This window comes from Solea senegalensis, linkage group LG1 (genome assembly GCF_019176455.1).
Source record: "Solea senegalensis isolate Sse05_10M linkage group LG1, IFAPA_SoseM_1, whole genome shotgun sequence".
NCBI classification, from domain to species: Eukaryota; Metazoa; Chordata; class Actinopteri; order Pleuronectiformes; family Soleidae; genus Solea; species Solea senegalensis.
This window is the reverse complement of record NC_058021.1, coordinates 34,481,334-34,496,466: the sequence shown is the minus strand read 5'-3', so window position 1 is coordinate 34,496,466 and position 15,133 is coordinate 34,481,334.

The following is a 15,133-nucleotide window of genomic DNA, read 5'->3' as shown; positions in this document are numbered from 1 at the left end:
GCCGCTCATATACACTTGACTGGGTGAAATAAACACCTGACACCAAATTCTGGCTATTAAACTTGTAATTTTTGTCATCGCATCACATTCACCAAGGTTATAAAACATGTTGTAGCTCATATCACATATCCAATAATTTGAATAATTCTGAAATATCAGATTTATTTAAGTGCGGGTTATGTAGTCTGCCTTGTAGCAGAGGAAGGAAACATGAGACGTGACAGAGTGAGGCAGGAAGAGAGATAAAAATTGACAGAAGAACAGATTTAGTGTCACTTACTCGCATCTGGCAAAACTCAAAAAGCATTTTAGTTGTTTTAGGCAGAGGTCAGTCATTCTAAATATGGCTTCTGCAGCATTCACCATAATACATTTATTTTTTGGTTCCTGTTTCACTGTCATCCTCAAAGAATGTTGGGAAATCAATCCATTATCTATTGTTTTTTTTCTTAAATAAGTGGCTTTCAATGAAGTTAAAGAGGAAGGGGGTGAAATAGACTGGGACTGGGACATTAGATTAGATTAGAATATCTGAAAATTTTTGGAAAATACCCAGATGGTCTGAGCCAGTGTGGACTTTAAGAGACAATTAAACATGCTTTATTTTCATGTGGAAGATTCAAAGGACAACGGCAACATTCATTCATGTTCAATGATCTGGCTGACCAAGAGCCTTCATGTTTTTACTTAAAATCAATCTTCAATATTGAGAACAATCGTCAGACCACACAGCAACATAATGGTTAGTGCTGTTTCCTTGCAGCATCAAGACCTGGGTTTCAGAACAAGGGCCTTTCTGCCTGGAGTTTTCATGTTCTCCCCCTGTGTATGTTGGTTTTCTCCGGGTTCTCCGGGTTCTCCGGGTTGTCCAGGTTCTCCGGGTTCTGCAGGTTCTTCACTTTCCTCCCACGGTCCAAAAACGTGCAGCACGTGGAGGATAAGGCACTAGACAATGGATGGATGGATGAGAATGATGGTCACCTTGCTATTGGGGTAGTTTTGGTATTTTCTTCAATCAACTGGTCTTTATGTAAGACAGGGGTATCAAACATACGGCCCGGGGGCCAGAACCGGCCCGCCAGAGGGTCCAATCGGCCCACAGGATGAATTTGTTAAAATTTCACACTAATCTAAACGTAATGTCAAATGCTCCAGATACCCATGACTAAATGTTTGTGCCTTTATAGATCCTGTGTGCTGTGTAAATAGTAAATTTAGGCATGATATTGTTGAAATTGCACTTATATTTCTCAAGAAATTTCATGTTTTGTAAAATTATCCTTCAGTAAATGTAAAACAAAGGAGAAAAAACAAAGGGGTTCATGTTATTCATAGGTTATTATGCTATTATTTTACTATTTTTACTGCTCCGGCCCCTTTGAGATCAAATTGTGCTGTATGTGGCCCCTGAACTAAAATGAGTTTGACACCCCTGATGTAAGAGGAGGGACTTTGATCCGAAGATGAAGGAGTGGTGGAAATCAAGACGGAGAATGTGCCTTAATTGGACGGAAAAACAGGTGAAAACTGACTTATAACACTCACAGGAACTTGCCATCGAAGATGGTGCCCAAAGATAAAGAGAAAAACTTTAGCTCAGATTAGCACAGACAGTTTTTAGTCAGCCATCTCAGGACATCCTCAATGCATCAAGCTGTCATTCTATTTCTGGGCAGTGGGACAGAGTCCCATATCAGTGCCTGTTCAGACCGGCTCTATGGGAGACCTCCTTCTCTTGCAGTTCAAGTCAATTGTCAACATGATTTATGGAGATGTGAGCTATCTCCAGACTGGCTCCTCAATCTTCCCCTGACGAATCTCGCCCCATGTAACTGTCGCTTGTTTTCCTCACTGGCCAATTTTTGTCCCGGCTGACAAATTAAATCTGCCATGTTTTTTGTGTTTTTTTGAGGAAGCTATTTTCCTTCCTCCTCTTTTCCATGTATGACCCGCTCAACAATTACCAGAGATGTGAGAGTGACACAAAGAATTAAGCTCAAACTACAGCCCGGCACGTCAGTTTTGTCCCTCCCTCCCTCTCTCCCTCCCTCCCCCAATGCTTGCAAATGAGTAATATCCTTTCTTTTAATAGGAGGTACAGTGTCATAACGTTTAATGGTGGGGAACTTGGTTTGGACGACACATTCCCGAGTCTTGCATCTCTCAAAGACATGCACCACTTGTTGTTCCAAATATCCAATATAGCTTGCTGCTAACAATACAGTGTGATTAATTTGACTGGCTTTTATGCGTGAGGGATAAAAGGCTCTGCATATTACTGAGGCAATTATATTGCCACCCTAACCTCAAAACAATGAACTGCTCATGCAGTCAACGCAAGTAATGATACCTTTTGAAAATCAAGCCATTGTCGCGTTGTGATATAGTCAGTAGTAACAGTCGTGAGAAAGACCAGACGATACAGAGACAAAAACAGCAACTGCGCTAGATCACAGTAACGCCTGCCCCAGAGTAGATTTTAAAACATGGGAGACACAACGAACCAGGGATTTGGGATGTCACAGAAAAGTGCGAGATTTAGCGTGACTTAGAAAACGGTGGAGGTGGACTGTTGCCGTTGTCAGTTAATAGCTATTGTGTGTGCGATGTCTTGTGCTGATAAACAAAACTGACCAAGTTAGGGTTCTAAACAAAAGTCGCTCTCATTGGTTATTGCAGGGGTTCTGCTCACATCCAATCGCTGTTCAGTCGTAAATAATATCATACGTGTTTAACACTTACTTCCGATGGCGTTAAAATTGCGTCCGCTAATCCCTCACACGACAGGATAATTTGGCCAGATAATCAGGGAGACACCCACGGTTGTTGGAAAAAGGGACAGATCCGAGACCAAATCTGGACAATAAAATGCCAAGTGTGGGGCAGGCCAATCCTGACAGGTTCACCTCGGAAATTCCAACTTCCAACCACATCCATAATAACTCCCTGGCTCCGAATCTGTACTTTTACATGATGTCATCACAATGACTGTGATGTTAAAAGTTTTTTGTAACGGGAGAAGAAGAATAACGAGTGAACATTTGATGTGGACACAGTTGTCTGGGTAATCTAATAATTATTATTTCATCTGTCTTTGATCTGTGGTCTGTTCATTCCCAATGGGATTTTTTTTGTGCTGTGTTTTCCTTAGAAAATACCATTGCACACTATTTCTGGCCGAACTCCACGTTTGAAACTAACATTTGTTAGGGTTTTCTCAAAACTTGCACGACACGTTTTTGAAGCACAATTTCAGTGGAAGAGAAGAAGCCAAGCTGTATAAACAGAAAACTGCTTTGATCCTCAAGCCCAGCAGGCACTAATACAACTCTGAAAGAAAAACAATTGACTTATAACACCGGGAATCATAGAAGTTCTTCAATCAAAATTTGATGTCAATTTCGTAAATGATGTTCCTGTTGCGAGGGAAATGGATGAGATGTGAGTGGACGCCAGCGTGAAACTCTTAAACCGACAGAACAAACAGAATTACAGAGAAAGACACAGGAGTTGAAATTAATTCCACTGGTAAGGACTCTGGAGATGATATCACCAGCAAATGGTATCAAAATTAAGTAACGGGATTAGGTTAGTGAGCATAAACTGAAGCTCAGTTGCTCACGTAGGAATTAAAAGTTAACTAAACCCCATCTTCTAAACCTCAGTCTGCCCAATGCCTGATTTTGAAAAATGCCAAGAAGTGGGTGTTGCATTTGCTGTCGCTTATCTTCACTGTCGTCCTCCTCTTGGGTTTGGTGCTTGTTTGGTTTATTAGCATTAGCAATAACCTTTATTTTCTTGCCAAGAAAAAGACTGTTAAGGGAAAGTCCTGTTTGCATTTGCATCAGATAAAAACTGATCTACAGTTCTGAAAACACGCATTAATCTCAACATTTAACAGAGCAGTCTGGTGTATTTAGCGACAGCACGATCAGTGGTATTTCAGTTCAGTGTCATGAAGGAAGTACCGAACGATTCTGTGAACAAATCTTTTCAACAAAGTGATTCTAATGATTCATTTACACCAAAAAACAGCTAGTATTTGTGTGTTTGTATCGCGTGTAAGATAACAGGAGGTACCATGAAGTAACCGAGTAGAGTCGAGAAGAACTATATAATGAAAAAGCGCCATAAGAAAACCAATGGCAAAATTTGAATGCTATAGCTGTTGTTTGACCAGAGGGAGCCAGTAGCTGCACCCAAAACATGTATAATTTTAATGCTTTCAATACTGTAAAGGTTTTATGTAAGCCCATTTCCACCAGAAAAAAGATAAAATTTAGCCCTGATAATAAAAATATCCTCAAAGTAAATCGAAATTATGAGATTAAAAGTCGAAATGAATCATTTAGACTTTTTATCTCATAATTTCAACTTTTTATCTCATAATTTCAACTTTTTATCTCATAAATATTACATTTTATCTCATAATTTTGACATTTTATCTCACAATGTCGAATTTTAACTCATAATTTCGACTTTTTTTATCTCATAATTTCAATTTACTTTTACATTTTGACAGAAACAGGCTTCCATAAAGTTTGCACCTGGATCACAAAATCACATTATAACTAGATTCACATATACACTGGTTTATACAACCGAGAAAAAAGAAGAAGTGGTTTAGGGCTTTAAGTTGTGCTTTAAATAAGCTGACAGAAAAGTAATTGGGGTAAAAACGGCAGCAACGGTGATTCATGCGAGCTGTGAATTTTTGGGAGACAGGAAGTGCGAGGCACTTTAGGCTTTTAAGACTCTCTCATGGCCGCCCGTCCTTTTTCACTTCCACACAACAGAAAACAACAGGAACAACGCGCGCAGTCAGACCCGGGGAGTATCACCACTTACAGGGCCAGTTCCAGAGATGGATGGGGTGGCAGTGGTTTCTGATTTAGTCCACACAGCGCGGCTGAGTGATTTTCTCTGTGGAGCATGTCCTTCTTGTCTTAACCCTGCGACGTCCCACCACCTCACGACCAACCACCACCCCCCTCCTCCCCGTGCTCTCCCCTCTGCACAGGAGATTGCCTTCCTCTTCCTGGTGTGATAACCACTAATGGATTCAGAGCCTAGGGCGCATTTAGAGATAGAGAATGTTCGTGAATCTCGCCTTAAGTCAGTAATAACATCCTAACTCGCTTTTATATGGTCTGTATCAGGTGTGTGAGGGGTGTGCGTGTATAGGTTATGTTGCTTTTCATTCACACCGTATATATTGTGCTTAAGAACGTGGAGAAAGGAAAAGAAAAGTTGCTGCCGTCCTTCATCTTTACATGTCTTGGTACAAAAACAACCCTCTTGTCGGAAAGCAAAATAAACAACGTTGAAGCGATGGGGAGAAACATGACAGAGATATATAATCATAAATTCAAGTGCTGAGGCATGAACACAAACAAATGTACAAGCATCTTTTCGCCTGCCTGGAGGGCGGGGAAGCCTTGTTGTCATCTCTAACAAATGTGCTGTCAGAGCTGCACTTTAAAGGCGAGACGTGCTGGTAGGTGTGTGTGTGTGTGTGTGTGTGTGTGTGTGTGGCTGGCCTGCAGGCAGCACACGGTCCTAAAGGTCTGAAGCACACGGAAGGGAGGAGGGAAGCAAACACAGCAGACAGACGGCAAAGACAAGCCTTGACATTTGGCTGCGAGCACAGCGACTTAACTGCTGCTGAATGCATCGTCTGAGCAGAGCGTTGATAAAAGTCCTGACAGGAGAGATGGTGCTGGGTTTGAGGGTGCGAGACTCACGGCGAGTTCATCAGACTCTCACCCAAACAGTTGGTAACAGCTGTGGCACATTAATGAGGTCTTAGCGCTTGCTTTAAGAACTGTAGGAACATCAGGACTTTAGATGATGAGAACCTCAACCAGCGAGGATGGCTTCTTTTACAGGTCCAACTTCCGATTTAGAGTGTACCTCAGCATGTTTTCAGACTATGGGAGGAAACCAGAGAACCCTGGAGAAAACCCATGTGCGATCTCCATACAGAAAGGTTCTCGGTCGGACCATGTCAAGAACCCGGGTGCGAGCTACTCTGCCAAGCAACATTCAGCTTGTTCAGGACATTCTTGCTACGTCTCTGCCATTTAAACTTTAGAGCTCCTCCAGCTAAAACATTGCTGGAAAGTTGCAAGGAGCCAATCCCAACTGAAGTAGCACAAAAGGCGAGGTACATGCTGGACAGGTCGCCAGTCCACCGCTGGGCGAACATACAGAGACAACAGAGACGGTCAATTTAGAATGTCCAATTAACCTTGACTTTTTTTTGGAAACTGAAGAACCTGGAGAAGACCCACATGCACACATGGGGAGAACATGCAACGCTAAAATGCAACGGTGCTAGCTACTCTGCTACGTGGTCATATGTCAATAATTAAAGCATGAAGATATTCAGCTCATTCAGGACATTCTTGCTACATTTCTGCAGAATCCGGAATACTTTATTAGTCCCTCGTTGGAAATGAGATTTTCTTACAGCTAACTGCAGCTAATAGAAAACAACAGAAGGTTGCTGGAGCCAATCCCAACGAACATGAACAAGGTACGTCCTGGACAGGTCGCCATGCCATCGCAGGGCGAACATACAGAGACAACACAGATGGTCAATTAACTATTTTTTGGACTGTGGGAGGAAACCGGAGAAACCGGAGAACCCGGAGAACCTGGAGAACCCAGAGAAATGCAAACTCCAAACAGAAAGACTATCCGTCGGACTGGGTTGCGAAGCCCAGATTGCAAAGGCAACCTTGCTAGCCTTTACGTCACCATATGGCCAGATTTCAATGCTTCAAGCAGAAGACATTCAGCTCCTTCAGGACATTCCTGCTAGTCCATTTTATTCTGCTATTTATAAATGCTGTTAGAGTCAGAATCAGAAATACTTTATTAGTCCCTATAGGTTGGAAATTAGGTTGTGTTACAGCTACGTGAGCTAAGAATAGCAGGCAACAGAGATATAAAACAGAAAACTAGGTTATAAAATAGAAGAATAAGTATTATATGAACCTACTGACATATTTTTGGTCATTTTTCCACTGGAAAACAAACACTTCAAAGTACATTTTTCTCAGGAAATGCTTGTGTTCTTGTTTGGAAAGTGCTCTCTCATCCTGGTTGGATATTTCAGGTTGAGAGCTTTAAGACTCTGCAGCTGATTGATCTGTTTTGTCGAGATGTTTTATTCCAGGTCTCTTTGTGTTCTCCCATTCCTCTATCCTCTTTTGTAGCTCCATCCATTTCTTCTGCCTAATGCACCGGCCAACTCAGAGGGCTTTCATGCGTCAGTGGGTGAACGCGCGCCTCCACGGAGCTTCTTAAACGGGCAGACAGGTCAAATATACGAGCAGAAACAAGAGTGTGGTCCACACTGGACACACACGGGGCAGGGTGGCCAATTATTTTACCTCTGCTCTATGTCTGATTCACTTTCCCCGCATCTCCTAATGCGCCGCTGCGTCAAAGTGAGAAGTCCAGTTCTCTTGCTCTTTTATAAAACACACTGAAGGGAGCGTGAACATGTGTTAGCGATCCAGAGAAGGCGGGGGTGGACAGAGCTTTTGTGCCGTCTTAATCGCTTTTATCTCTTCTGACAAGTTTCCTGGCCGCTCTGTCAAAAATCCTCCGGCATCTGAGGAGGAGGAGGAGAGCAACCCGCGCCGGCCTCAGCAAGAACGTGTAGAAATCAATGATGTTCACATCAGCTCGTTATCACTGTCGACATCTGCTCTGCCTCCTCTTCATCGCTTTCCCTTTGCAGAGCGCCGCGAGAACAAAGACTCGGTTTTACAATCGCTTGTGTGCGCGTGCCGGTTCACAGCGAGTCAGAGCCCAGTGTTCGGTTAGACCCATCTTAGGGTCCCGACCCAGTCTTTGGCAACCACTGGTACGGAGTATATATATATGCATATATATGTAGGCTATATGTCTTATATATTTTAAGTTCATAATGTATTTTCTTGTCTTTTATTATTTATTTGCATTATCTTTATTTTTTTGCTTTTGTACTTTTTGTTACTATTTTAAATAAGAATTTTTATTCTTATTGAGTATATACTGAGTATTTGCGAAATCAGCACTTGGCATCATTTAGTGGACTCAAATGTTTTTGTAACATCAGTTAAAAAAAAGGAAAAATTGATACTTGATATCAAAAATGATATTGAGGTATTCCGCGATATTTCACTGTATCGACCACTTTTCTATATGTTTATATATTTTTTATTTTGATAAAATTACAACCTTATATCATTTTCCTCTCATGAAATTTTGTCATTGTATTTTTTTTATATACAATTCTCATCATCGTTGCTCTCTGACTGAGACGATACAGGTGAATTAATGTCCTCACGTGCCGGACGAGGATCGCAGAATGCGCCGTGACGTTCTGACCCTGGAGCTTTTCTCTCGTTCATTTGCTCTCCCTCCAGCTGCACTCGATTACAGACGTGCTGAGAAGGGATTGAGACCCAATATCCTTGTCACTCGGCCGCCTTCGTCTCCGCTCACTAACACGAGACATGACAGGAGGTGGCAGATGGAAGATACACAGCCACAAATTACCGCAACAGATCAGGGCCAGAATTGGAGGAGCACAACATCCTCTCAGGGATTGGAAATACCTGCCGTTAAGAGGTGCAGGTCAGCGCTGTAGAGCGCGCTCGGTCAAGCTGTGAGCCGTCGGTGACGGCGGCGCATGATGTGGAATTAGTACGTAAAGAGGGATAAGAAGGACTGGACAATGTGGCGTGGGGTTAAGGTGAAGGTCTGTGAGCAGAAAGCAAAGCAGTGAATTTCATATCTAATTCAGAGCACGCTGAAATAGAGAGGAGATGCAGCTATTATACATGTGAGTGGACAGCGAGGTGGATGACTTAAAGAGGAGGGAAAATGGTGTTGATGCGTATTGTGTATTATGTACTTCGTGTGCACTATATGATGTATAAAGTGTCCAACACATCACAGAGTAGATTAAAAACATTTCCAGTGCGAGTACTGAGGCCAGATGACATTTCCCAAGCTAATCCTAATATGCTGACTCATCACACTCAGTTGAATCACTCGTTCAATACTAACTTTGTCCATGATGTAAAACTGCTACATTTCTGCTAAAAAACATTAGCAATTAAAGTCCTCTACCTTAAATTCAAAGAGTACTGAGGCCACATGACATTTTCCAAGCTAATCCTGTTGAATCATGCACTAGCTTACAGTTAAATACTCCTTTTGTCCAAGATGATACTTGAAGTTACTTGAAGTAAGTAAAACTAAATGCTGTGTAAAAACACATTTGACTGTGCTAAACATTGAAACTAGGTTTTGGATGACTAGCTGCTAGCTGAGATGAGTTTTGCCAGTACATTTTACTTTTAAAGCCGCAGTGCGTAACATCTGGTGATTTGTGTTGTTATTAGTCAGCCTCTGTTCATTCTGAGAAGGTGTGTGTGTAGTGTAGTTTTTGCCAAGGTTTTTTACTCCATGGCTGTTACTGTATGGCAGGCGGTACACAAGGTGAGCTGGGTTGAGCTCCATATGATCGGGTCAAAGGTGTTTCTCCAGTGTTTTTGTTGATGTACAGTGCTGCGGGAGCTCTGCAGCAAAAAAGAAATCCTTCAATTGTCTCTGTACTGCTGGAAGCCAGGTCCATTTTTATACGATCATACTGTTAGCAAAAGGTTCAGCGTGTAACAATCAGAGACATCTGTCAGGGAATTACAATTACAGTGGCCTTTGCGCCACCTCCATCACTACGTGGAAACGTGTTATTTTGTGACTTTGGTGTTTGAAAACCATCGTTTCGATTCACCCCAGTGACAAAAACTGACCACCAAAGGCAGCAGTGGACCAGAAGCTCTTGTGTCCCCCTTGAGCTAAAATCACTGACTTTCTCAATGGGGTTTGGTGCAAGAAAGTGAGGAATTTACCAACTTCAGTTTCTACATGAAACAAAAAAAAACACATTCTTAAGATGACAGAATCTGCCCATTAAATGAGGAAATTATCATTACGATTATTCAAACTCAAAAAACTTTATTGTCAATTCAAAAAGGTACACACAACACATTCTGAGAAGTTAAAATAATAATAATAACCAACACATTTTCAACTTTACAGGCAGAAGAGCCTTTAATAAATGTTAACTTATGAGACTCATTTACTGTTAGTTAACACTTATTACTTATATTAACAGTAGCTTTACAGATTCTTGGTTAGTTAAAACTTAAATTAACTGCTAAAAACGTTGATTATCTGTTAGTGTTAGTTGCAGCACTATTTCAATCTACTGGATTTCTAGCTCTACATTTTTCACACAACAAAAAGCACTTCAGATGCTATAAAAAATGGAAAAAAGACATGAGAAGAAAGGCAATATATGTGTGTCATGAGAGTGAAAGAGGAGGCAGCCTGTGGGGTTGGAGTTGTAACCCTGCTTTGTGCCAGCGCTCGTTCCCTGTGGGCTCTATTACAGCTCCACCGCAAGCGTAATCCCTCTGCGCCGCGGCCAAGCCTGAAGCTCAGGACAGGGAGCATGTTTAACATCTCGGTTCTCCTTACTCCGCTGCGAGGGGAGGCGCGGCCTTGGCAAGAGTGCACTCCAAGATCAACACAAGGTTGACGGCCATCTGGTCCGCAGCGCGGAAAATCCTCACATGGCAAATACCACCCACAGCCTGCCCGGACCGGAGCTGTCGCACGGCAAACACAGAGGCAGCAGACGATGGCTGAACTAAACAATCAGTCAGACTCAGACCAGAGGCCGCAGACCAAACCTGAGAGAGGACATTAAACAAACAATCCCAGCTGTGTGTGGGTGTGTGTGGGTGTGTGTGCACGCGCTTCTATTTGTTACCGTTTTAGGACAAGTTTTCTGTCATAAACACAGACCTTCTCAGGTCCAGTAGTCCTCATGGAAACCAGAACCTGGACCCAATGAGGAAGAACCTAATTTCTGAGGAACTGGTTAAGTTTAGGGTTAAACTCTGAATTGTGGTTAGTTCATAAGGCTGTATTAGTCTGTCCAAATAAGATAAGATAAGATAAGATTTATTGTAAAAAATGTACATTGTTACAGCAGAAAAGACAGTAAAGACAAAGATAATAAATAATAAACATACATATACATAATTTACAGTAATGAAATAAATAAATGAATCAATGAATGAATGGAAGTCAATGCAGAGTCCTTAAAAGGATACCTGGATAAACCTGTTTGTGTGTGTGTGTGTGTGTGTGTGTCTACTTATACATCTTTTTGAGGTTAGGTTTAGGTCAGGGTTAGTTTAAGGGTAAGGCATTTAGTAGTTATAGTTAAGGTTAGGGTACGGGGTTAGGCCCTGAATTATGTGTGTTCTTGTATGTGTCACCTCTTTATGACCCTTTTTCAGTCATAAACACTGACCTTGTCAGGACCTGTAGTCCTCATGGAGACCAAAACCTGGTCCTAATGAGTCAGAACCTTATTTCTGAGAAAAGTGTTGAGTTTGTGGTTAAGATTAGATCTGTGGTTAGGTTTAGGTTTGGGTTAAACATCAACTGGTTATAGTTAAGGGTTATAGATGAGGCTTAAGGCTCGTTAAAAGGATAGCGGTGCAAACCTGGTGGTTGTCCATACATCTCTGTGACGACCAGAAACAGACGTAGAAACCAGAGGAAGTGAGGACATATGGGCTGCTCCCCACAATTGGTCACACCTTAAAATGTTTATGCGTTTATACTTGGTTTAGACCAGGGTTAGAAGTTAGAATTAGGTCAGGTTTAGTTTACGAAATATGTTATTTAACATGATGGTTTAGGTTAAGACCCTGTATTACAGTATGTCATACAGACTGACCTTGTGAGGCCCACAAGTCCTCAAGGAGACCAGAACCTGGTCCAAATGAGGCTGAACCTCTGAGGAACTAGGTTTTAGGACTAAGATTTGAATTATTGTAGCGTCCTTAAAAGGATAACTGCATGAGCCTGTGAGTGTGTGTGTCAAGTCTCTTTGTGTGATTTTCTTTGTACTCCTTTATTTACTGCAGCGTTTGTCTGAGGGAAGAATGGACTCTGTGAAGGCCACTTGGTGCAGTCATCCACGGTTTGTGAGGCAGTCAAGGCCACTTCATGCCCTGCCCTGTGCCGCGCCGCGTGCAGAGGCGCGCTATTATCCTCCGCCGCTAACACGCCCCATCTGGATCGTCATTTTCTGTGAGAGCCGCTGCTGTAAATCAGTTTTACTGCTACGGAAACATCGAGTGTGGCGGCCTGCCCTTCTATCGGCAAATGTCATTGTCATAATAACACCTGGGGGGGCGTCGCTTTGCTGTGATTATGAGTGCCACTCCGGTGTGGTGAGATGGGCCACGGCGCCGCGTGAAGAACGTCCTCAGGGGGGAGGATAGAGGCTCGTGTTCGGCTTGTGTGGAAAGTTTAGCGAGTAAACTTACCACAGAGCACAAACACGAGGAATATCAACAGTCGGCGCTGTAAAACACACAGTTTATTCCTCATATGTGCAGAGAAAGCCCCGCGACTCTGCTTATTTAACATAGAGTTTTAGGCGTTTGTGTGGTTTTGTCTCTGCTGGTTTTGAAGTGCATCACACAGGGATTTGGAGAAAGTCTGAAACAGTTGTGTTGGTGTTTGCATGTGTGGGCTCAGTTCTGCTGGGGCTGATTATAACACAGGCTTTTTCCTTTTAAAAATATTAACTCAGTGCCTTTAGAGGAGAAGTTTATAGTCTCATAATCTCAGATTCACTAAGACGCAAGAAGATGCAAGTTTCCCATGAGTTTTTGACACATTACACTGATTTACCTTGTATTTGTATTCATATTTATCTATTGTAAATAAATGCTACATAGTCGTCATTGTATGACGGACTACAGGGATCTTCAGGGTGTCGGGTCAGGACACTGTTGTACTGTTCTGATGAGTGCATTTATAATAGGCAGAGTCCTTTAATACAGTTCAAGCTGTTTATCGAAGTTTGTGTGAAGATGTGTGGTTGCTGCAATACAAGCACTACACAATACTGACACTGTAGGGAATTTAAAGTCAGCATTACTCGAATAAAACTAAATGAACTAATGAACTAATTCATCTATAGATGTAACGTAAGAGGGACATACACAGTCACTAATCAATTAGCAACATATAAACAACAGGGATTAGCAATGCAGATTAGCAATACAGCAACTTAAACTTCTCTGATTATTGCTCGTTAGCAGCTAGCTCCACGTCACTCATGAGTGACTAATTACTCATCACATCACATAACTGATGGAAAAACAAGTGCCAGGTCATCAAACATGGACACCCATGGACACCGCACACATCACAGAGATTGTTCAGCAGACGCTCACTCTGAGCCGAGCAGCACGTCGACGGTGCGTTCAAGGAGGGGTGGGAATTTGGCTCTTCTAATCTAAATTAGTCAATATTGTACAAAAAGTAACTTGAATTTGCCTTAGACTGTTCCAAGTGTCTTAAAACGTCTCTTTTTCAGAATAAAAGGCTCTGAACTTGAGTGGAATGTTGACACTGACATTCTTCTAGCATACTGGAAGTTTTACTACTTCTTAAAATATGCTTGCAATACTCGATTAAGCTGTTGGTGGCACTGTTGGTTGGTCGTTTGGCAGCTTTAGCCGTCGCGCATCCCAGGTTATGTTCACTTGTGGAAGTTGTGACATAAAATAACCCAGAAATGACCAGGATACCACAGTTACCACAGTTACGCGAAATGTAAGAAGTGCTTTGTGTCCAGTGTGAGTGTATGTTTTCAGATATTATTACAGTTTCACTTCTCCATCTTGTGTAAACAGATTACATAGACTATAGAATGTCTTTTGACACCCAGACAGCGTTTATTTGCTTATACACCAGAGTGAAACAGCTCACAGCAGCTTCTCCATCAACAAAATCCTGCATGTGTGAAACATTAGCGCGTGGAGCGACTGACGAGGAGGAATTCTGTTGTTCGTGTCATTTTGAGTTAAGCGCGCCGGTGACTGTTGTCCCGTCTTTGACTGTCCACGTCTCACCTCCTCCGACACACTGTCCTCCGTCTCTCTCTTTTTCTGCTTAGCTGCTCGTAGATCAATCGCCTGCCTGTTTAGCTAATTGTCCGCGGTCGATGGCCGCCTGCAATTCATCTGAGGGCCTCGGTCCATCAGCCCATCGATCGCATTGATCATGCAGAAGTTTCCAGCGTCTTGATATGTGTTTATCGCGGGGGCCTTGGAGAACACAGCGCACCCCACGGTCATTTCTGACATGATTATTTTATTTTTCCTCCCCAATCATTTGTTTCAGGGTCTTTTTATGGCTTTTCTTTGAGTGTCCTCGTCTCCTTTGGCTCAAACCCAACAAAGCACAGTAGCTTCTCAAGGTTCACGTATTCGCCTGAGAAAGCATGAAAAATCTTTTATTCCCAAGATCAAACTTAATGAACTCTATTGTTAGCGTCTGTTTACATCTGCAATAAATATACTTTTCCATCGAAGCACTTTATTATTCATTCTGTATCTGTACTGTAAAGAACAATGAACCTTATTTGTGGAGAACTTTTCTTAATGTTTCAAAGGCGCGAGACAGCCATAAAATACATGAATTCAAAGTTTTGTAGTTTTGTAAAAATCCGTCCCTTTAGTCTTGTTTTAGCCTCTAAAATTCCCGGCTGTTGCTCGGTAATTTGAAGGTAAAACTTCGTGTTCAGAGGCCATTTTTTATGATATTACAATATTCTTTTAAAGCAAAAAAAAGCAAAAAAAAAAAAAGGTAGGTAAAAAGTTTTGTGATATCTCACAAAAGTTGAGATGTCAGCAGGGACACAAACTGAGACGTAAAGACTCGTGTGCACTGGGTGACGTGACGGACTCCATTGTTTCCAAGAAGGGGGAGTAAGGTGGACTTCAATCAGCTAAAAGGTGATAAAACGTTAATTAATTCAAATCACTTGTACTCGCCAACCACTGAGAGAGAAAAGCAGCAGCGACAGCAGAGCTTTTTTTCTCCTCCTGTGGCGACGCATTCACACGAGTCCGTTAATGGTACACCACGTTTCACAAAGTCTGTCCTTTCCCCTCCTTTAATACACGGCTCAAGAACAAAAAAAGTCCCAGTGTGGCTGCTTTCAGCACACACAGTGGATGGTAAA